The sequence below is a fragment of the Micropterus dolomieu genome, linkage group LG04 (assembly GCF_021292245.1).
Source record: "Micropterus dolomieu isolate WLL.071019.BEF.003 ecotype Adirondacks linkage group LG04, ASM2129224v1, whole genome shotgun sequence".
In the NCBI taxonomy this organism is placed as follows: domain Eukaryota; kingdom Metazoa; phylum Chordata; class Actinopteri; order Centrarchiformes; family Centrarchidae; genus Micropterus; species Micropterus dolomieu.
The window spans coordinates 32,517,215-32,538,643 of record NC_060153.1 but is presented as its reverse complement, the minus strand read 5'-3'; the positions used below and the strand labels follow the sequence as shown (position 1 = coordinate 32,538,643).

Below are 21,429 nucleotides of genomic sequence, written 5' to 3'. Positions count from 1 at the left end.
TGCCATCTGCTGGTTCCCTAGTAAATCACATTAAGCCTGTGGCAAAGAACCTTGGTGTCTGGTTTGATAGTAATTTAAATTTCGAGCAGCACACCACAAAGCTTGTTCAATCATGTTTTTATCAACTTAGAAATATAGCAAAAATTCCATCTATATTAACTTTAAAGGAAACCGAGACCTTTTTACACGCCTTCATCTCATCACATCTGGATTATTGCAACAGCCTTTTCACCTGTTTAACCCAAAAATCTATTGATCGACTCCAGACTGTCCAGAACTCAGCTGCCAGGCTTTTAACCAGAACAAAGAAATATGACCACATTACTCCTATTTTAGCTTCATTACACTGGCTCCCAGTATGTTTTAGAATTGACTTTAAAATTCTATTGATCACTTTTAAAGCTCTTCATGGCCTCTCGCCTTGTTATATTTCTGACCTTTTAGTCCCATACGCACCAGCACGTACCTTGAGATCCTCGGGCAGCCTGCCCAAGGAAATCAGGTCGGCTGAGTCAGTGAACTCTTTTAAGTCCCTTCTTAAAACATACTTTTATAGGAGAGCTTTTCCCGATCTTATTTGACTTTATTTTATCCCTTTTATTTTATTGTATTTTACTAATTTTCATGCTCTTATCTTGTTTTTTTGTATTATTCTTTACACTTGTTAAAGCACTTTGTAACTTGTTTTTGAAAAGTGCTCTACAAATAAGGATTATTATTATTATTATTATTAGTGCCAATTGGGCATGGTTTAAATGCCACGGCCTACCTGAGCATTGTTTCTGACCATGTCCATCCCTTTATGGCCACCATGTACCCATCCTCCGATGGCTACTTCCAGCAGGATAATGCACCATGTCACAAAGCTCCAATCATTTCAAACATGACAATGAGTTCACTGTACTAAAATGGCCCCCACAGTCACCAGATCTCAACCCAATAGAGCATCTTTGGGATGTGGTGGAACGGGAGCTTCGTGCCCTGGATGTGCATCCCACAAATCTCCATCAACTGCAAGATGCTATCCATCAATATGGGCCAACATTTCTAAAGAATGCTTTCAGCACCTTGTTGAATCAATGCCACGTAGAATTAAGGCAGTTCTGAAGGCGAAAGGGGGTCAAACACATTATTAGTATGGTGTTCCTAATAATCCTTTAGGTGAGTGTATATAGCAATTGTAAGTCGCTTTGGATAAAAGCGTCAGCTAAATGAATAAATGTAAATTTAGATCCTCAGAAATATTACACACTGAACCTTGAATACCCTTTTATAAAGAAATAAATTATCAGCATTTTATCCCATCCTTTTTATGAATATCTGTAAGAATCTTTAGCTTATATATTCCCATTGCATGCATTCAGGAGTGCAGCATTTTTATAACCATTACAAGAGCATATCTGCTAACATTTACAGTGTGTTGTGAACCATTTATTACATGTTAAGTGGTGGTTTATGAGCTATACAGGAGTATAATCTTATTAAAATTAAATGTGTAAATGATCTGCTTTTTCCACAGGGATACTAACAGCTCTTCCAAACACGAGAACATCATTTCCAAAAGTGATCTGTTTCGATCAGGACCTCCTGCTGTCTACCAGCTGAGACCAAAGAAAGAGAACATTGGATCTCTAAGAAGAATGACTCTCGGTGAAAGAAATGTGAACAAGATAAACAAAACCATCTTGCTTGTGGGTGAAACAGGAACAGGAAAATCTACTCTGATCAATGGTCTGGTCAACTACGCCATGGGAGTGAAGTGGGAGGATGATGTCTGGTTTCAGATCATAGAGGACGAGAAGGAGAGACTAGAACAAGAGAGTCAGACATCAGATGTGATGGTGTACCAGGTCTTTGGTTTTGAAGGTGAAACTCTGCCCTACTCTCTGACCATCATAGATACTCCTGGATACGGAGACACCAGAGGAATCCAACATGATGACATCGTCAGTAAGAGATTATTAGACTTGTTCCGCTCAGGAGAACTTCATGAGATTAATGCAGTGGGTCTGGTGCTGAAAGCAAATGTATATCACCTGAGTGACCGAATGAGGTACATCTTTGATTCAGTGGTGTCTCTGTTTGGAAAAGACATGGAGAAGAACATTGTTGCTCTCATCACATTCTCAAATGGTCTGATACCTGAAAATGTTCTGAAAGCTCTCGATGCTGCAAAAGTTAAATGTGCCAGAAATGAAAAGAATCAGCCTGTTTACTTCCTGTTTGATAACTGCCAGAACACAGAGAGAACACAGGGAAACAAGTCTGTTTTTGAGACTGCATGGGAAACATCAATGAGAGGAATGAATGAATTTACATACTTTCTAGAAAAATCTGGGCCTCAAAATGTGAAGACAACCGTTGACGTGTTGAAGACACGAATCAGACTGACAGCCTGCATCCAAAACCTGAAAGAGAGAGTTGAGTTCACTGAACAGAAACAGAGAGAAAACCAACAGACTCAGGAAGCTCTGAAGAAACATGAAGAAGAGATGAAGAGAAATGAAGAGTTCAGTGTACAAGTTGATGAGATCTACAAAGTTAAAGGAAGTATCAAGAGGAAGGGGCTGTTGTTTAAAGGAGCTGTCTGCTGTAAAGTCTGTGAGGAGAACTGTCACTATTCATGCACACACATGGGTCTCAAACACTGTGAGGTCATGAAAGATGGCCGCTGCACTTCATGTACCAGGAAGTGTCCTGTATCAGATCATGTGAAAGAAAAGTGGATCTATGTGACCAAGACAAGGAAAGTTCAGAAGACCCTGCAAGATGTGAAGGAGAAGTATGAAAGAGGTAAAGCAGGATGTGAGGAGACAACAAGCCTTTTGGAAACTTTAGAAAAGCAAATGGAAAAACTTCAGAAAGAAAAAGATCAGATGTTGGAAAAGTCCTTTGAACATGTTGTCAGACTGGATCAGATCGCCCTGAATGTTGATTCACTGTCCACTCATGTCCACTTGGACTTCCTGATTGAGAAGATGAAGGAGAAAGGAGACGCAGAGAAGGTCCAGAAACTGGAGGAGATGAAGAGTCGAGAGGATGAAGGAACCAGAGCAGGACTGCGGTACATGTCTGGTTATTCGGTATAGCTGGTAAAGAATCAGTGAAATAGGTGAACAACATCATTGGTCTAAACTATATAAAAAAAGATTATTTCATCAGGGTTACTTGCTCTTTAGTTCTGGAGCTTTGTCATCTTTTATGCCAACATAGAGGAGAAGTCCTGAAACTGTTCAGAATCATGGGAAGTTTTCTATGGCAACTGCTGAAGTGTGATGTGGTTAAAAGCTCCAGAACAAGCGAGTTTCTGTCAGCAGCTGATATCAATTCAATTTGAATTTGCTTTATTGGCATGACTGTCAAAACAACAATGCTGCCAAATCTTAAAAGATACAAAAGAACAATTCAATTCATACAGTTCATGAGTTTATTTTCCCAAGGAACCATTACTAAAATAAGAAGTACAATTATTTATTATATTTATCAGTCTGAGGTTCCACTGGTTGTCCTGAGTTCGTGGCATGAGGAGACATATTTTGCAGCAATTAATTGACATCTGGGCATTTCTCCCAGTAAATAGGAGAGTTTCTGTGAGTCTGATTTTTGAATTTGGGGTATATTTGTGTTAAGTAAGTGTTTTTCTCTTAATGCATTATTTTTAGGAAATGAGGTTAGAAAGTGCAGTCTCTAGCTGTCCTCTCAGTCTCTACCTGTCATCTATCTCTACCTGTCCTCTGTCGATCCCTGTCTTCTGAGTCTCTAATCTGTCCTCTGTCTCTCCCTGTTATCTGTCTCTCCCTGTCTTCTGAGTCTCTAATCTGTCCTCTGTCTCTACCTGTCCTCTGTCTCTACCTGTGTTCTCAGTCTCTACCTGTCGTCTGTCTCTACCTGTCCTCTGTCTCTCCCTGTCTCCTGAGTCTCTAATCTGTCCTCTGTCTCTCCCTGTCTTCTGAGTCTCTAATCTGTCCTCTGTCTCTACCTGTCCTCTGTCTCTACCTGTGTTCTCAGTCTCTAATCTGTCCTCTGTCTCTACCTGTGTTCTCAGTCTCTACCTGTCCTCTGTCTCTACCTGTGTTCTCAGTCTCTAATCTGTCCTCTGTCTCTACCTGTGTTCTCAGTCTCTACCTGTCGTCTGTCTCTACCTGTCCTCTGTCTCTAGCTTTCCACTCCTCTTGTGGTAGCCAGCTCTGTCTGTGTCGACCCTTTTCTATGGCCAGGCTGTGTTCACTCAGTCTGGATGTTGTCAACATTTTTCTTAGTTTAGGACATTTTATTGTGCTCAGGTCATTTGCCAGTGTTAATTCTCTTTTTAGGGTCAGATAACATTGGAATTTACTTTGTGTTTTGGTCGTTTCTTTCCATTATTCAATATATTTTTCTTTTTGCTTGTTGATCATTTGGTTTGGTCTGCTTGAGTTGGTGTTGCTGTCTGATTCTACTGTATCATGATGCAATAAGTAGGCTATTGATGTTATGCAATATGTTGGTGGTGCAACACACAGGCTGTTGGATTGTTCAGTATGTCATTGTGTTTTGCATAGGTTATGTGAAATGTGTCATTTGTGCAGTCTGTAGGCTATTTGGGATGTGCAGTAACTCATTGTGTAAGGGCTGTGCCACATTGTGGGGATGCAGCCAACAGGGATGTTCAATCAAAAACTGCCATTGGAAGGAGGAGTTAATGTGCTTACTATATATGTACCTGTCTAATGTGTTGAGAGATGTTTATTTCTGTATTTTGTGTTGTCTTTGTAAAACTGCAGAATGGATAGAGTCCAAAACCAATTTCCCTTCAGGACAATAAAGTATATTTTATATTATCTTATGTGTGTGTTTTTCTTTCCCTTCAGTTTCTTTATGTGAGTTTAACGTGTGAAGGTTCCTCTAATGCTCCTCTCAGTCAGTCCAAGGCTGCTGATTCCTGCTGACTCTGATGTTGACAGTAAACTCCTCACTGACATGTAGAATAGAAATCTCCATAGAAAAGTGTTTTCTAAATCAGTGTGCACAGAGGACGTTCCAGAAGAGAAGTCAGACAGAAAGCTGCTGCTGTGTTTGTGAAGAGTCCTGAAAGCTGATGTCCTCTGATGGATTTCTACGCTGCTTTCTTCCTGTGTCTTCGTGCTCTGAATGACTAGTTCAGATCTTTCATGTGGAAACATGTTGATCCTTTATGTTGAGCTTTAGTTACATGAAAGCATCCTGAGTGCTGCAGCTTCCTGTGAGCTTCATGAAATCAGTTTGCTCAGAGTGTCTTCACTGGATCAGCAGCAGCTTTTGGACTCTGCTGAAGCTTCTGCTGAACTTTCTTCTGTTTCTCTTTGGGAGTTTGTGACGAGCAGCAGGTCTGACAGAGATTGGTTCCAGCTGATGTTTCATCACGTGATCAGCTCTGTTGGTGGTGCTTCCTGTAGTGACCACTAGAGGGAGCCAGCACTGCATTACTGAAGGCCTTCTGCTGAGTGGACTGAGCACACTCTGCTCATCATATATCATTAACAGCCTACGTTGTGATATGTAGTCCCATTTAGAGCACTGGAAATCCAGATTTGGTATTCCTGACAAGTTTGTATCTGGTTTTGAAAAACTGGTAAAAAAGTAAGATGGATTATGTGATCCTGGATAGCAATACGTGGGATTTCCAAATCCAGATAATTCTGATCCAGATTAAACTTTTTGGGCCTAAATCTCTCATAGAACAGACTTCACAAACCTTACAAGCACATTGCTAGCAAAGTTAGATTACCTGAATCTGTCAACCATTTCAGCACCCGGCGTGACTTCTTAACTGGAGCGTAGAAGCCAAGTGGGATAAGAATGTTGATCGGTTGGCTTCCCGTACAAAAAATGGTACGAACACACATAAGGGCGCTATGGTGGACACTTCAAGTTTAGCACCTTCCGCCACTGCCTGAGGCACGAGTGGGGTGGGGGTACTGGTACTGATATTCATGCATGCAAAGCATTGTGGATATCAGTACCAATGGTACGTTATTGAAATCGGTCTGATTTTTATTATCCGAGCAGTGAAGCTGCTGAAGCCATACTGTTTTTGTTCTTCTTTCTTTCTTTCTTTGTTATTTTTCCGCCTTTTGTCTTTGCAGCAAAAACTCACCAAAATTGGCAGGTTGCAAATTCAACCCACCACTCAGGCAAAAAAGAAATGCACTCATTGACCTCATGGTGGCGATATAACAACCGCTTTGTTTAGAGTTAAACTTCTTTTATCCTTTTTATCATCTGCATTTTTGCTCCATTGGTCTTTTGCTCTAATAATTTTTAATTAATTAAATAACTTCTCTCAAAAACCTTAACCTAAGTCATTTTTGCAAACTCGTCAAACACGGTTATACCTCATAATTTGCTACATGGTTTAAATACAAAATTGGGTTTGTATGATCTAGGGTCACTACTCAGTTGATGCATAAAATTTGGTAATGACTGCTTAAAATGGGCATGGTTTATTACAACAAATGTAAATTTCTAAACATTTCTCATTTCAAACTTAAAAAAATCTAAGAAAATCATAGCACATCCACTGATATGTGGCAAACGTTTGCCTCACTGTAACCTATGGTCAACTCAGAAGTGAGTCACTCTATATTTTTCAGAATATGTTAATTCTATTAACATCTATATCTCCACGAGTCTTTCTTCCAACGCTACCAAAATCAACACAGACATTCTCTAGATATCTCGATATCAAGTGTTTCAAAGAGTTTTCAGATCGGTCAAACAGTGTCTGCAGTGATATTCAGTATCTTGCTATAACTTGCACATTATGCAGAACATTTTCTTTTCTGCTCAGTGTTCATTGATCGAACACTACCAAATTATTTGACAAATCACCCAAAACCAGCAGAATGATATGTAATATTTTTCAAAATTGTATCACCAGTGATTTGACTGTTGTAAGCGTTTTAAGTTATATATACAACAATATCCGAGACTGGCAAATGTGAGGTCATTGCCTCAATTTGTGCAAAGGTGGGCAGAAATGATCTTTCACAGTGGCTTAGTCAGTTAGTCAACTACTTGGATTTGAAACTCAAGAGTTCAAATCCCCATGCCAGTGTGCCCATGTCCTGCTTGCCAGGAATAGGGGTGCTCAGATCATAGTGAGTCAAAGATTTCCTATCCTACTTAAATTCTGTGACACTCTGCTAAAAAGCGTTTGTGCAGCATAAACCTTAAAACTTGGAAACACAAAAATGGCAGGAGGGTTAAACATTTCACCCACTAGACAGGTACGTATAATGACACTCTTTGACGTCAAGGTGATGCTGTAATAATCAAGTGTGAGTTTTCGCAGATATATCAAAAAACGGCTTGGCTTCAAGTCCTTGCTTTAATCCAGTCCTATTCAATTAGCGGCCCCTGGGCCACATCCGTCCCAGAAGCTATGGAGTACTGATCCTGACAAATTCAGAAGTAAATACAGAAATAAATAAATGCTCAATAAATAAATAAGCATCGGATTAAATGCAAAAAAAAAATTAAGTAAATAAATAAATGTAGGCAGTAATTAAATTATACAGAAGCAGAAAGAAAAGTCATGACCATGATTGACTACACTAGTAGCTTCTCTGTGCCAAAATAAAAAGGGTTTGTTTGACAACAATCATTGGATTGACCAATGTACAGTACAATGGGGAAGTCCAAGGAGCTCAGTGAATATCTGAAAAAGAGGACGGAAGTCAGGAATGTCTCTTAGAGCCATTTTTGAAATTTGGAACCGGTTCCATCTCTTGTTACCCAACGCTAACCAATGTAGAGGCAGGCAGTCCATAAAGCAAATACATTCTAAATGGGTACAGGCAAAATCCAAAGTAATCAAACAGTAAAGAAAAAATACAAATCACGGAAGAAACACGGGACGTGGGCTGGGACGCTTGACAGGAGACAAAGACGATCTCACAAAATCAATCAATTAAAATTTATTTATAGAGCACTTTAAACATCCAAAGTGGACACAAAGTGCTGTACAAAAAAAATAAATAAAAGACACTAAATACATAGCTCACATGATGCATAAAATACAAGTAAAAACAATAACAACCATACAATAAAACAATAAAACAATAAAATCAATACAATAAAAAAATGTCAACTTCAGTTTTCAAAGGCCAAGGAAAAGAGGTTTTAAGAAGAGAATTAAAAACAGACAGTGAAGATGCCTGTCTAATGGGCAGAGGTAGATCGTTCCACAGTTTAGTGCTTTTAGTTCAAAAGACAAGGGGAAACACACTGACTTAAATACACAAGAGAGGGCATGATGATTACACACAGGGCAGACAGCCACAAAAAGACAGGAATAATAATAAAATAATAATACATTTTATTTATAACACACTTTTCATCAAAAGATCTCAAAGTGCTACAGGTTAGAAAAAAACCTTTGAGGGATTGTGCATATTTTTGTTTTTGCTCCCGGTAAAGTTTTTGTGGACAGTGAGGCCAGAGGCTCTGAAACGCCGCTCAAGGACCCAACCTACTGCTTTCATCTTACGAAGCCCATCTGTGAACCAGGGTGCTGAGCAGGTGAAGGTGACTGTTCTTGTTTTAACAGGGGCATGGAGGTCCAGGAGGCTGCTCAGATGGCTGTTGTAGTAGTCCACTGCTTTGTCGGCTGATGAAAAGTGTGTGGAAAGATATTGAAAGTGTGCTGCCATTCAAATGAAGACAGTTCAGTTAATGGTTGCAGAGATAGCTCCAGATCGCTGCGATGGCTGACTGACTGGAGGTAGCAATATACTTGGGGACAGCTCTCATTTAAAGAAAAAATGGTATTTGGTTGGTGCCAGGTCTCTGTAATGCACATATAATCCAAACATTTATAGTCATGAATGAGGCGGGATTTATTTGTAATAGACTGTGAGTCCACTCCACGTTTCCCATTCAGCACACTGAGAGGTGTTGTCATGGAGACGTCCAAACTATTTCATCCGGAAGGAGACAGCACTCTGATGAAGTATGCGTGGATTGAAGGTTCGCATTTCTGACCAGAGAATCGGGATGGTAAGATTTGTCTGTGAGCAGAAAAGCTTTCTGCGGGAACTTCTATGAATATAGGGCGGACGGCGGAGAAGTCCTAGTTGTTTAATCAGTGCAGTGCACGATGGAGTGAAGAAACTGTTGAGATTCACCAGCTTGTTGTCGGAGTAACTCAACATAGTGGTGGTGCCAGTGGCGGTGTGGAAAAGGGGCAGGTTGTTTTTAGCCATGTAGCCAGAATGCTAGTTACAAGGATTTTCAACTCTGCAGCAGCGCCGTTGGGTGGTTTCAGGCTTCCCAGATGCCATGGACAAATTGAGTCCAGGCTGTCTAGGAGGAGACTTTTCTGGCTGCGGTTTCAGCGGTTTCAAATTTCCAGGGAGCCTCCGAGCAGGTGTTTTGTGCAAAATATAGTTTAATAATGTTACAATATAATAAAATAATGTGTGATTATATGATCAGGTGATTGTTTTATCAGGTGATTGTATTACAAAGGTCAATGTTCAAATGCTGCTATCACTTCCTTACAATTACTCTTTATCCTCCCAATAAAACCATCCAACCGTTTGCAGTTTTATAATATGTTACTTATTACTTATAACTTAACAACATCAGCTGAACTGAAACAAAGAGCAGCCAGCCTGCAGTTAAAACACACTCACATGGTATCATCTGCACAGTGTAACAAATACTGAGGTATCAAACTGTGTTGATCAGAATGAGTTCCAAGGTCTGAGCTAAATTCCCTAAACTCTCCTTAAAATTGGGAATATGGACAAGGTGATCTATAGAGAACCACAAGGTTGAATGATCTGATTCTGTTTCCCTGGACAAAGCAATTCATAGCTGATGAATACAAGAGCCTCAAATGAGATGAATTTAATATGAAGTTTGGAGGTTAAATAGATTATAAAAAATATAAAAAATAGATTTATAGATTAAGATTAACACCTCCACCTTGTTTAGTAGCAACATGGCCATCGGTATAGTCAGGTGGGGAAACGTAATTTAATGGTAGGAAGACATTTAGTTTCAGCCATGTTTCACATAAAGTAGTCATATCCAGGCTGCCGAAGAATCAAATAATTTATCAGTGAGATTTAGGTAGTGATATGGTACTTATGGCGCGTTCGAGACCGGTCGGAACTGGGAAATTCCCCAGTTGAAATTTCCAACAGTTCCGTTTCAGTTGCATGGGGGTGCATGACGCTAAATGTAAACAATAAACATGACTGACGTGACAAACTTGTGTTTCTTTGGCAAGTTTGTGCACAGTTAAAACCCCAGCAGTGCACTAAATATACGTGACTTGTTAACGGTGTATCCTTCTAGCTACATGGATATACTTCCAAATGTTTTCACATTTCTGGGCATTTTTAACATTTTCCTGAGTAACTTTTTCACAGAGAAGATGACTTATAGATTCTACCTAGCAACATATCTGCATCACTTTACATGCAGAACATGTTTTACTATATGGTAGTATTTATACTTTTAATTAAATACATGCAAATATGCTTTACGTTGCCTTTTAGGTAACTGTTTACCATTTACAATGTGTGCTTCCATGGGAGCTGCCATTGTTGTGTGACGTCATTCGGCAGCTACTTGTCAGGGTACAAATTTTTTCTCCGAGTTCACAAGTAGGAAATCCGACTTCTGGTGGCGTTCCAGGATAGTTTTTCTAGTTGAAGGTCGGAAATTTCCCAGTTCCGAGTTGCCTGGAATGCAGCATTATAAACCCAAATGATGCATGAAGATTCTTTATATATTTATTTTATTAGTAGAAAATGTAGGTGGCATGCACTCAGTGATGTGGGGATGCAGTTGTGATTACCGAAGATACATATTTTGGGAAATAACTTGAGTAACAGGGCAGTGGAGGAACACCGTCTGAATGTTGACCATATATCAGTCTGACAGTCTGCGCTGTACCAAGACAGTGGACTCCAAAGCTGCACTCTCTACAAACATTGCCAGCTCTCTGATCAACTGTGACTACATTCGTACTTATTGTTTTACTTGCTTGTTGCTGCAATATCTGAATTACCCTTATGGGGATCCATAAATTCTTATCTTATCTTATGAACTCTCCTCCCTCCCTTCACTTCTTGTTTTACTGATTGTTTGAAGTCACGCTGTGTTCACTGCAGACTGAAGGGAAGCCGCTGTCTTTCTGTCTGTCTCAGAGACTGTTTCTGTGAAATCATGTGACCACAGGGCGTCCACCGTCTCAGCTGATATAAAAACTGCTCTCTGCTCTGCTGCCTCCTCAGCATCAGAGAGCTTTGTGAAACCAACAGGTGAACAGGTGAGAGCACTTTGAAACAGGACCATGAAATACTTTAAGATGTCAAGGGTTAAGACCAGATATAAATGTACATGGAAACATGTAATTAACATTTCCAATAACTCGACATGCTACCTTACTAATGAGTTATTCATATCTTGTGATAGAATAGCACTACAATTAAAGCTCAAATGTAATTAAGAATTGTTTCCTTAAATGAACTTTACATGCAGAATCCAATAATGCTTGAAGCCTGAGAGAGACCGAATGTTTTTAGCTTTAAAGAAGCATATATTAACTGCAGCAGATGTTGTGAACAAGTTTAACTCTGAAACATGTTGTTAATGCCTCCGTGAGCTGTGAAGCTGTTTAAAAATCTAAACTTTAACTTCATGTCATTAGTGAGTGGGTAAACAGCCACGTGATGAAATACAACAGTTATGACCATAGTGAAGAAGTGATTAAACTATAAAGTATGTCTAAATTAAATGCAGGACTGCTGAACTTCTCAGTTCTTTAAAATCAAGAATAAAGACTAAAGACACTGCCTTTTATTAAATGACATTTGATTAAAATCAGACATTTCTTGCTTTTTAAACTTAACTGGTTTCTCCTCTCCTGTAAGTAGTCAGACCAAGTCTTAACAGGGCAGACTAGAATCTCTAGAATAGTTGTCAGCTGTCCGGGTCTTGGTCCGTCCAGCCAGGTTTTCTATGCTGGTTTTACTTAACAGGGCTGAGTAGAATTCTAAGGAAGTTTTTCTGGATTCACAGGGACGATTGCGAATAAGAGGAAATAAATATTGTATGATAAAGAGGATCAGGTTTGCTTGGTGTGAGATGAGAGCGAGACAATGGAAGGTGAAAAGACAGAATACCTATTTTTATGTTTATGTAATTCTTTCATTAATATTTTACAATGCACTGTAATTTTTACTGTCCTGTTTTTGGGGTAAGATCTGGATTCACGTTGACGATTGGGACAAAGAGAAAATAAATATCGTACAAGGTTTGAATGGTGTGAGAGATGGGAAATCAGAAAAGTTTAAAAATGGAAGGTGAAAAGCCTGATTGTTCGTAACCCATTAGAATTACAGATGAACAAATAGGTTTACCTGTTTTTATTTTCTACTTGAATTTAAAATGTATGATGTGTTTTTTATATATTTCCCTATGTTGCTTTTATGTTTTATGTAAAGCACTATGAATTGCCTTGTTGTTGAAATGTGCTATGCAACTATACTTGCCTTGGTGTCATGTGAGAATGCTACTGAGCTAGCCTAGCACAAAGCCACTGAAAATCCAGTATCTACTAACAGCAGCATCTACAGCAGCACAGCTGACAAGAGGTCACTGACTTGTTTTTCCTTCATCCAGAGAACCAATAAGCTGCTGCAACCTCAAGCTGCTGAGAATCTGTTACCATGGCAACGTGAGTAAAACTACGTTTCTACAACAACTCAGAGTTTCAGAGTTTATTTTCTTGTTGAAATGCATCACGCTGCTGAATCCCATTTTACTACATGATGTGAACATTTACAACGAGAGCAGAGTTAAGAGTGAAAACTGGAAAAGTGTCAGATTGATGTGATTATAGAAACAATTCAAATCTAAAAGAACCAGACTTTTATTTTTAATTAATTTATTTATTAATTTTTTATTTATTTTTAAGGACACAGGTAGAAGTTGGAGAGTGATCACCTGTGGAGAGTGAGCTTATAAAGGAAGAGTTTCAGGATCAAATGGGCTTCATGGTCCATTACATTAAAACATTACAGCTTTATTAACCAGCCTCTGATGTACAGATACAGCATCTGAGTGTGTGGAGTATGGTTCTATGTTCGGTAAAATCAACTTTATTTATTTATTTGTTAATATTTGGTGATGAGGCGGATAGTCGTGAATGATAAACTGACCTAATATCAGATGGTGTGTAGCCGCTGAATTTGTAGGTAGTTTGTATATATAGATGTTTTGATCCCCCACCAGGTAAAATAGTTTAAGGCTGTGTATTAATTTAGAATAACAAAAAGCTGTATCACAGGCATCAGGTTATAGGCTACTCTCTATTGGCAGAAGTTAATGCACAGCTGCCAGATAAAAAGGAAAACACTACACTGCTTTACTGTGTGGGGGGAGCAGGTAGAGTCATTTTGTTTATTTCATACTATGTTCAGTAGTTTTTGAGCTCATGTCTTTACTTTTCTACAGGAACAGCTCATCCAAATACAAGGACATAATTTCCAAAAGTGTTCTGATCCGATCAGGACCTCCTGCTGTCTACCAGCTGACACTAAAGAAAGAGAACATTGGATCTCTAAGAAGAATGACTTTTGGTGAAAGAAATGTGAACAACAAAAAAAAAACCATCTTGCTTGTGGGTGAAATAGGAACAGGAAAATCTACTCTGGTCAACACTCTGGTCAACTACGCCATGGGAGTGAAGTGGGAGGATGATGTCTGGTTTCAGATCATAAAGGACAAGAAGGACGAGGCGGACGATGTCTGGTTTCAGATCGAAGAGGACGAGGAGAGAAGCCAATCAGAGAGTCAGACATCAGATGTGATGGTGTACCAGATCTTTGGTTTTGAAGGTGAAACTCTGCCCTACTCTCTGACCATCATAGATACTCCTGGATACGGAGACACCAGAGGGATCAAACAGGATGACATCATCAGTCAGAGATTATTAGACTGGTTCCGCTCAGAGGACGGAGTTCATGAGATTAATGCAGTGGGTCTGGTGGTGAAAGCGAGTGTGAATCGACTGGATGAGCGACTGAGGTACATCTTTGATTCAGTGGTGTCTCTGTTTGGAAAAGACATGGAGAAGAACATTGTTGCTCTCATCACACACTCAGATGGTCTGACACCTAAAAATGTTCTGAAAGCTCTCGAGGCTGCAAAAATTAAATGTGCCAAAGATGGCAGGAATGAGCCTGTTCACTTCCTGTTTAATAACCGGCAGAATGAACACAGGACTAAGGACACAGAAGCCCTTCAACATGCAGATAAAACAACTACCAAAGGCACGAGACAGTTCACAGAGTTCCTGGAAAAAACTGCACCTCAGAATCTGAAGACAACTGTTGAAGTGTTGAATTCACAAATCAGACTGACAGCCTGCATCCAAAACCTGAAAGAGAGAGTTAAGTTCACTGAACAGAAACAGAGAGAAAACCAACAGACTCAGGAAGCTCTGAAGAAACATGAAGAAGAGAAGAAGAGAAATGAAGAGTTCACTGTAGAAGTTGATGAGGTCTACAAAGTTAAAGAAGAAATCAGCTGTGGGATGTGGGGGTTGGTGTTTTATGAAGGAGCTACCTGCTGTACACTCTGTGAGGAGACCTGTCACTATCCTGGATGCACTGTGGCCTGGTATCCCAGAGACTGTGAGGTCATGAAAGATGGCCGCTGCACTTCATGTACCTGGAAGTGTCCTGTATCAGCTCATGTGAAAGAAAACTGGATCTATGTGAACAAGACAAGGAAAGTTCAGAAGACCCTGCAAGATGTTAAAGTAAAGTATGAAAGAGGTAAAGCAGGATGTGAGGAGAAAACAAGCCTTTTGGAAACTTTAGAAAAGCAAATGGAAAAACTTCAGAAAGAAAAAGATCAGATGTTGGAAAAGTCCTTCAAGCTTGTTGTCAGACTGGATCAGATCGCCCTGAATGTTGATTCACTGTCCACTCATGTCCACCTGGACTTCCTGATTGAGAAGATGAAGGAGAAAGGAGACGCAGAGAAGGTCCAGAAACTGGAGGAGATGAAAAGTCGAGAGGATGAAGGAGTCGTAGCAGCAGTGCGCTACATATTTGGCCAACTAACAGCAGCTGGTAAAGCTGTTAAAGCAGCAGTGATGTAGCAGGTGAACACCATCAGTGTGAGCAGCAGCTGTGTAGAAAACAAGCTCTACACTGTTGATCCAGATGTTTAAACATCACAAAAGCTTTTTCATTCTAGTTTATGAAGTGTGATGATGATGTCATAACTTCAAGAGGAAATTCAAATGTAATCACCTTTTAAATATCAGATGTGTACTTCCTGGAAACAGCGCCCTCTATGGTGTGGAATGACTGCTGCTCTTCTTGTACTTTCATGTTTGCTCACCAATAATGAGTTCACTGTGCAGATTACATTTACATTTACCCATTTGGGACTGGGATTGCTTTGTGTGAAGGGATGGCAGAGCCAGGCGGTGTTCGTTGGAGGAGCGTAGTGGCCGAGAAGGAACGTGAGTTTGTATTATGGAGTTTAGGTAGATGGTGCAGACCCAGTGGTCACTCTGTATGCAGCATTATTGACTTGAATTTGATTCTGGAGGCCACGGGGAGCCAGTGGAGGTCCCTGAGTAATGGAGTGACATGCATCCTTTTGGGCTGATCAAAAACCAGACGCGCTGCTGCGTTCTGAACCATTTGTAAGGGTTTCACCGCACAAGCTGGAAGACCTACTAGGAGGGCATTGCAATAGTCGAGGTGAGAGATAACCATGGCCTGTACCAGAAGCTGGGTGGCGTACTGAGTGAGGTAGGGTCTGATTTTCCTTATGTTGTATGCTCTGATGTGGCACTGAATCTGTGTAAACGTAACAGTCAAAATATCTCTGTTCTCTGTGTTATCCAGACTAAAGGGACAACGTGTCTCTGTGGGATGATATGATTGACCCTAAAGCTGGATAAATAATAGGCTCACGGAGCTCTCCTCACTCATTCGAGCACACATGTACACTGCGTATGTGTGTTGCTGTGAGTCCTTCTGCAGAAGACTTGAATAAAACTCACAGAAAGACAAGTTTTTGCCTGAGCTGTTTATTTGAAAACTTGAATTGCCATCACAATTGACACCCAAGTTTCTCACCACCTTGGTTGGAGTGATGGTTGTGTCAATTTGTAGTGTGATGTTATGGTGGATAGATTGCTTGGCTGGAATGAAAAGAGTTCAGTTTAGTTGAAGGTCGCAAGCCTTCATCGATGCACATATATCCGAGAGACAGTCCATGATCCACACCGAGACGGTGGGATCGCCTGGCGGGAAGGATAGGTAGAGTTGCGTATCATCTGCGTAGCAGTGGTAAGAGAAGCCATGAGAGTGAATGATCGGCCCCAGTGAGGTGGTGTAAATTGAGAAGACAGGAGGCCCTAGCACTGAGCCTTGGTTTAACATCATTGCTGAATCATGTCAGCAGTTAGTTTTCTCTCTGAATTCTTCCATCAGCTCATCGATCAGCATATCTCCTCTCATCGGATCATCACATGGAAACACAACATTCACTGTGTTTACGCCTTCCATTCGCTGCAGTCAACAGCTCCCTCCCCCACATCCCAAACTAAACATAGTCAGATCCTGTTGGACTAAAACAGTATTTTTTTCTGTTCTAATCATGTGCTCTTTCCAATATGTTTTTGCTATTATGAATAGCTCTGCTTTCAACACCATCAACCCCCTCTGCTGCCCTGCCATCATCCACTCTGACCACCCGCCTGGAGGGGATAAAGGCATGGATAAAGCAAAACTTCCTGCAGCTAAACAGCTCAAAGACTGAAGCCATCTTAGTCGGCACTCGGCACCAGGTTTAGTCATCTGACATTACCAGCATCACCTTCGCTGGCCAAAATATTCCACTTTCAACATCAGCCACCAATCTGGGTCATAAAATAGACACTCATCTGACCTTTTAGGCTCACATCAAACATCTCTGCAAGACCACCTTCTTCCACCTCAGGAACATCGCCAAACTCCGTCCCACACTCACTCCTGCAGATGCTGAAAAACTTGTCCACGCCTTTGTCCCCTACAGGCTGGACTGCTGCCATGCTCTCCTCACCAGGATCCCTGAGAAAAGCCTTCAGATGCTGCAGTACATCCAGAACATCCTCCTTATCCACAAGTACATCCATGGTGAAGCCCCACCCCCCAACCTCAAGGAACTCCTCACCCCACAGACCTCCACATGTACCCTCCGATCTGCCTCAGCGTATCTCCTGAAACCTCCCAGGACCAAGCTCTGTACAATGGAAGATTGGGCTTTCTGCTCAGCTGCTCCCAGTCTGTGGAATACTCTCCCTGACCACCTGAGGACACCACAGACTGTAGATGCTTTTAAATGTGGTGTTAAAAAACACTTTTGTAGGAGAGCTTTTGATTGAACTCTCGCCCTTTTGCTTTGCCTTATTGTTGTTGTTGTATCATGTAGCACTTTGGGATTTGCTTAAATATAATGTGCATTACAAATTAAATGTATTATTGTTATTATTATTAACTGCAGTGGGCCTCTTCAACAAGGCCTGGGTCCCCACTGTCACTGACTCTTATGCCCCTCCCAAACACACACACACACATGCATACACGCGTACCTAACCAACAGTGCACCGTCGGTGTAAAATGCCATGTGTGGACCTGTGTTTCTAGTCCTTTTGAAGTAAAATAAATATAATACAAAATTTACTTTTACGGTCTTTTAACATAATATTACTGCATATTACTAATATTTTTTGCTTTTTAAAGAAATTGCCAAAAATTGCTAAACAATAGCTACTTATCCAACCATTGTTATGCAGTGGAACTATCTCTGCTCATTCTCACCTAATGAGTGTTTTTACCTTCAAAGACTTTATTTGTTTCTTTCAAAAATGGATCATTTAACCTTAATGTGAGCAATGTGTAAACATTTAACTGTGATCCAAACATTACATAAATAACCACCACTATCACTTTAATTGAAAATAAATAAAGTTTAAACTTTCATTTAACAGAAGTAACTTGGCTGCATGCATTGATATCAAGGACTACAGTATTACCAACAAAATTTACGTGATCTAGGTTTCAAATATATAAAATATCTTATTACACTAGTGCACTTATTTAAATTTTAATATTCTTCTATGTGGGTTGGTCATTTTTATGACCTGTGTGGAATGATAATGTATACATTTTAAAGAGTTACTTTGTATTTGCTCTTAATAACTGAATCTTAGACTGGTTTTGAATCACACATCCACTACACTCTGTTAAGGCTATTTGGATATCTTTAGGGCGTTCATTTTAAAGTCATTTATGAATATAGTGAGGTCAGACAACAGATAATGAGTTATCCTTTTTCTAATAAGGATAATTTGACATTCAAACTATAGCATGTATGACAAAAAAAGCAAAAACAATAATAATACTTGTGAGAAAAATCTCAAGTAAGCAGTCTGTTGACACATGATTTGTTAATATGCGTTTGTAACAAAAATTAAAGGGTCTGCTATAGTAGATTTCCTAACTAGTATTAAGCTTCAGACTGTAAGATAAAGGGCTACCCCAATCAAATAATGAAACATTAATATCCTGTTGAGTTTTCATCAGGAATGCATAGTATTTTCAGGTTTGCATTAGGCCTACAGAAAAAAAGGTCCACACTTGTATGGCATTAAATGATAGGAATCCACTGTTGGTTGCTGCTGTGGTGTCCGAACCATAATGCTGCGATGATGTGTTGAGAAGAAATCCGCTTGACACTGTTCTTGATCATAAAAGTTTATTACATCAAGGAGTTCAGCATCAATTACAAGCAGCAGCTTGGAGAGAGACCCAGCCCGATAACCACTCTGTGTCTCTGTACATCAAACACAGCTTATATAGGACATATTTAGAAGAACTGTCCTTTAAATGTGAATCCAAATAAACCCTGACTCTCTATACTCAAGGGAACACTAAAAAATGCACCACACAAATCTAACACCGAGAAATGTGTTGCATCAGGAGGAATTTGGGCTAACAAAGTATGTGGATCCGGAACTTCTGCTGGAAAATCAGTTACCACTTCATTTACTGCTCTCAAATCATGAACCATACGATAAGTCTCATCAGGTGTCTTCACAGGCAACAAAGGCGTGTTACTCTGAGGATTTGTTGATATCTTCAAAACACCTGTTTTCAAAAGTCCTTCAATTTGTGGTTCGATTCCTTGAATTGCTTCATCCTTCAATGGATACTGATACTTCCAAGGAGGTCTAGCTCCTGGTCGAAGTTCAACTTTCACTGGTTGGGCTGACTTCACAATTCTGGAACTTGTCGCAACATCTCCTCTTTCATAGAATCTGAATCCATCTTGGCACTACAAATAGATTCATGTGTCATCCGTACAGCTTGTGGCTGTCCTTGTCCTTTAGCTGAAATCATGATTTTGAGGAATCGCTGATCTGTACTCAAATTGCCAAATTCTCTTTCATCGGTACAAAAACAGCTTCCTCTGCTTCTGTCATCATTTCCCCTATGTGTTTCTGCTCATAGTCTTCAGAAACCAACAAGGTCACATGTGGCACACTCTTCTCAATTTTTAATTCTTTCTCCAGATAATCCTCAGTGTTTACCTTCATAGCTGCTCCTTGTGGTCCCAAAATTATGCAACATGAGCTTAGTTGAATTCCCTTTGGTTGATGAGCCAACCATTCCTCTGGGTTTGTTTGGGCAGCATTCTTGAAATACTTGAGTGTACAATGAAATGGATATTCCGGAGGTTTCGCATCTGGCATGTTTGCTAGCAATAAATTTCTCTGATATCTTAGCCGGCTCCAAAAAATCTGCACTGAGATTTCCAATCCAAAATACTGCAGAGGACTCCATCTCTGTTGTCATCAATAATTGGTGGACCATTTCTTTTGGCACTTCTATCAGACAGCCATCTGGTGTACATTTTATTGTGCAATTCAATCTACACAAAGTATCTCTTCCCAATAAAGCAATAGCTGTATGTTCTGATACCAATATGGGTATTGTAGTTTTCTGATTTTTATAGCAGAGCTCAATTGGTTCCATGAGAGGAATCAGCTGCTTCACACCCTCTGTATTGTCAGCTTCTCGAGATGTTCTTCCAATTCTCTTATTTCTTCTAGATAAGTCGACTTCTCCAAGCATGATATGCATTGATCCATGTCTTCATCTGATATCTGGTCTCCTGTATCCTTCTTCTTCCAACTTTCATCACCCCTTCTTTCCGCTCTGGCCAGCCTCCGTCTGATCACAGGATTATATCCACCCATGATCTCTTCTAAATCATTCTGTTCATCATCATCTTCCACTCTCCTAAGCCTTGCTCTACCCTTAGTTTCCAAAGATGTCATTTTCTTCTTACTTTTGGAGCTTGGAGTCATCTTTATAGTTGTTTCTGCTTGTCCTCTCTCTATGATTCGTTCCTCTTCATCTCTGATGCAATAATCACCCTCCTGAATGATCACTGGAAGCTGAGGATAGTCGTCCTTAAACTTCAGTTCATCCTCGTAAGGTGGAGGTCTTCTTGCTGAATCCGTTTGTGAGAAGGGTGTGTTGACTTCTGCCATTAGTTTTTCTGTTATCTTTGCCTCTTTTGCCATTTTCTCTACACCTCTGTCCCTTTTATCTTGTTTATCTTTCATCAGTTTTTGTCCCTCATGTTCAAACAACTTAAGAACACCCAGCTCTCTTCGTCTCTTTCCTTTACGTCATTCCCCTTTTTTCCCTTATTTTGATCCGACTTATATGTGGACACAAGTACTTGCATTATTTTAAGTACACCTGGGTTAAGAGTCCCTTCCACAGGCCATGGTTGTTCAATATCAGGCCAATGTTTATGCCATTTTTCAGATAACTTTACAATACCATTAACTAGAGGATTATTTCTTTGTACTACATCAACCGGAGTAGTTACTTTCAACGTTTTAATGTCCTTTTTCCGCATAGTGACAACTCTTTTATATTTCTTTATTGTAAATTATTTTTATTATTACTTATTTGTTTTTCTTTTAATTCTACTTAATTGTTGATAGGTGGCAATCTTACCACATCCGCTAATGGAAAATCAAGGGAATTTGTCAACTCCAGAGCAATCACAAAAATCTTGTTATCTAGCAATCACACGGCGCCAAATCCTACCTAATAAGCACCCACTCACTTTAGTTTTGTCCCAAAATCTCAATACCAGAATTCCAACACAACTTGAATTCAAACGACCCCTGCACAAAAAACTCCAATATGTAATATTCAAATACAGTAACTGATCAGTCCGTTGCCAAGTCTCCCCCTAGATAATCATAACATGAAATATGGCCAGACTGGATCCGGGGCTACTTTGCTGTGACGCGCTGGACGGCACCCCCCCCCCCCCCCCCCCCCCCCCCCCCCCCCC

At 40.1% G+C, this 21,429-nt stretch overlaps 1 protein-coding gene across 3 annotated transcripts in view; it reads left to right on the top strand.

Moving 5' to 3' along the window:
* The window catches only part of si:dkey-28b4.8 (sarcoplasmic/endoplasmic reticulum calcium ATPase 2), a 71,005-nt gene that overhangs the window by 6,696 nt on the left and 42,880 nt on the right, over positions 1 to 21,429 (top strand). The gene's annotated exons all lie outside the window — the stretch shown is intronic.